Source organism: Hypomesus nipponensis, chromosome 23, assembly GCF_054491055.1.
Source record: "Hypomesus nipponensis isolate SF chromosome 23, ASM5449105v1, whole genome shotgun sequence".
NCBI lineage: Eukaryota > Metazoa > Chordata > Actinopteri > Osmeriformes > Osmeridae > Hypomesus > Hypomesus nipponensis.
In genome coordinates this window covers 20169108-20171969 of record NC_140383.1, presented here as the reverse complement: position 1 = coordinate 20171969, position 2862 = coordinate 20169108, and positions in this window count along the sequence as shown.

The following is a 2862-nucleotide window of genomic DNA, read 5'->3' as shown; positions in this document are numbered from 1 at the left end:
CTCCTGCCAGAGCTTTAATGGAGAAGTCGATGGGGATTCATTTTAATCACTGCGGCTGTGGCAGAATGAGCACAACACTGGGAGACTGTCAATGGGCCAGTAATTACTGCTGTTTATACAGGTTTCTGCTATAGCCATTTAGATATCCACAAATCTCCCTCTCTCTCTCTCTCTCTCTCTCTCTCTCTCTCTCTCTCTCTCTCTCTCTCTCTATTTGTTGATCTCTCTCACTTTATTTTCCTTTTCCCCACCGCCTCTTGCTCACTGTCTCTCTCTTAACCTCCTTTCTGTCTCTCTCACCATGTTCTTCTCTTTCTCCCTTCTTCCTCCCCCTGTCTACAGACCTGTGGTTCTGTTTGGATCTGCATGATATCAATGAGAGAGAACTACTGTCAGCCCTTTAGCTGAGACTGTCTATCTGTGAGGCCGGCCCTTTTGAAAACAAAATGAGCTTCCTTTTCTTCTCCCCTCTTCAAGAGTGATATGACTGGAGGTGTTATATTTTACATACTGTGGCTGCGTGTGTTTGTGAGCGTGTGTACGGGGTTCTATTACATTCTGTTGGCTCAGCTGAAAAGACTGGACTCTCTCCCAGTCTGTCCCTCTTGAAGCTGTTGTCTTGGGAGATGGGAGGTGTATTTTTGTAGGTGGGTTGCAGAAGAGGTAAACACATTTCTGTGATAGTCCGGGACTGGGGCTGCCGCCTGACTGAGCGGAACGTGGCCTGGATGCAACACTGTGACAGAACTCATGTAACATGGTCTGGGTTTCCATTTCAAACGCATTCAAACATTGATGTTGTGAATGTAAGACAATAATAATGATGCCAAGAGTAGGGATGCTGCTTTCATTGCATGCATATGGTAAAATTACAGTATGAGGTAGAGTTCAGAGTTTGGCATTACCCTAGTTGTCTCTACCTTACCTTAGCTGTCTTTGCCTGCAGATGAGATAGTATACAATGTATTAACAATGACCAATATGGCTAGTCTTGAGGCAAGGGCAGTTAGCTACATGAGTTATTATCATCTTAAAAGAATTTAATCAAATTAAAATCAAATCAAATATTTTATTGCATTTTAAAGTCAGTCTTTTTCTGTTTGGTTTGTCTGGTTTTCCTGTTAGACAGCACCATGCCAGAGTGTTAGCAGACAAACCCAGCCATTGTCACGCAACTCCCCCCCCTCCACCCCACACTCTTCAAACCCCCCCTCCCCTCCTCCCCCCCATCCAACTTTCAACCCCTCCCGCCATGTTTGTGCTGGCCAGTGTCTCAGGAAAGATGGGGGTCAAGGCGTAACCTTGAGAGAAACAAATATTCATGATCAATAAGTGCTTTATTCCGAGCATCCAAATGATTCTTGTGTTCGAAGCCGCCTCTCTCTCTCTCTCTTTCTCTCTCTCTCTCTCTCTATGTCTCCCTCATTAGATCGAGTGAAAGAGAGGTTTGATGATTAATTGAGGCTGAAGAAAAGGACATTTTAAAAGACTACACAATATCACTGCTTTCAAATGTCATGTAATCATAGGTTAGGGGAGAGTGGTGGGCCAGGAGAGCTAAGTGATGTTGCCGATAATGAATTGCTTCTGAAATATAATGTATTGTCTCTGTGCTTGCTTTGTTCCAGACTCAGTGCACCAACTCTGTACAATTAAAGTTATTTATCTCTCACGTTTTTTAAGTTCATCAATTATATTGTGATACACTTAATGTCCATAAGGGGATGATGTATGATTGCCCTAATTATTTCTTATTCACCATGCTTTCTAAAGCATATCAATTTTGTTAATACCATGTAATTAAAACACGTCAGTGCACTACAAGTTGCTGGCTGTATTAATGACTATGAAAATTATTTTAATTAAATAGCCAATTATAGAAAAATCCTAACCATGAGAATTGACATTTAAATGAATTTAATTTAAATTGCTTCTCAACATTGTTTTATCAAAGCTTTATGGGGTGCATAAATTATTACATCAAACAATATACTGCATCATCGATCATACAAAAGTCTTGTCCCATATCTATACATTTTAAATACTTTGCTGATGCCATATATCACTGTTTGTGTGACTACATTTAGACAGTAGTCATTTGTCTCGCATACAGTAGCCTACATAGCCTACTGATTAAACGCCTGTGAAACTGAGAAGTGTAATGACTTGAAAGTTAACAGGCAGAACTCAATGACGACTGTCAGAGTTGATCACAATGCTACTAGAGCTTTAAAGTAAAGGGGGCACAAAAACCCACAGTTGTACGTTCCACTTTTTTGAGCAGAATGTACAACTGTGCACCTTCTTAAAGTCTCATACAGTTCCCACACAACTTTCTAAGACTTAATCTTGTCAGTTACTGCAAGGACAGCTCATATATACTTGAGTCATTCCCGTACTTGTTTAGAAAGTATTTATTTAAAAACACCAACACAGCTATTATCATAGTGTATTGTATGAACACTAGAAGTGCACAGTTGCAGTAGAATTAGTGCTGTATTCCCTAGTGTTTTGATAACCCATGTCAGACGCTTGAAGCCCACCCACTTTGTTAAGAGACCTTTGAATGTTAAACATCAGACGTATCCTGCGGTGCTTTTAAACGTCTTTTAACAGTTTTTCTTTCTCCCTTAAGCATTGTTAATGGCAGTCATTTTTCAGATATCTCAGGCCCCACGATTTGCAGTTAACCCATGCAAACATGAAAAATAGTGGGCAAACTATTGTGACATTCATTGTATATAATGAAATCTTAATATGGTGCATATTTAAGTGAAAGGTTAGCAACATAAAGGGCAAATGGATTGGCTGGCTATGAATTTTAAGCAGCTATTGATTTTACACTACAAGCTACCACTTTCC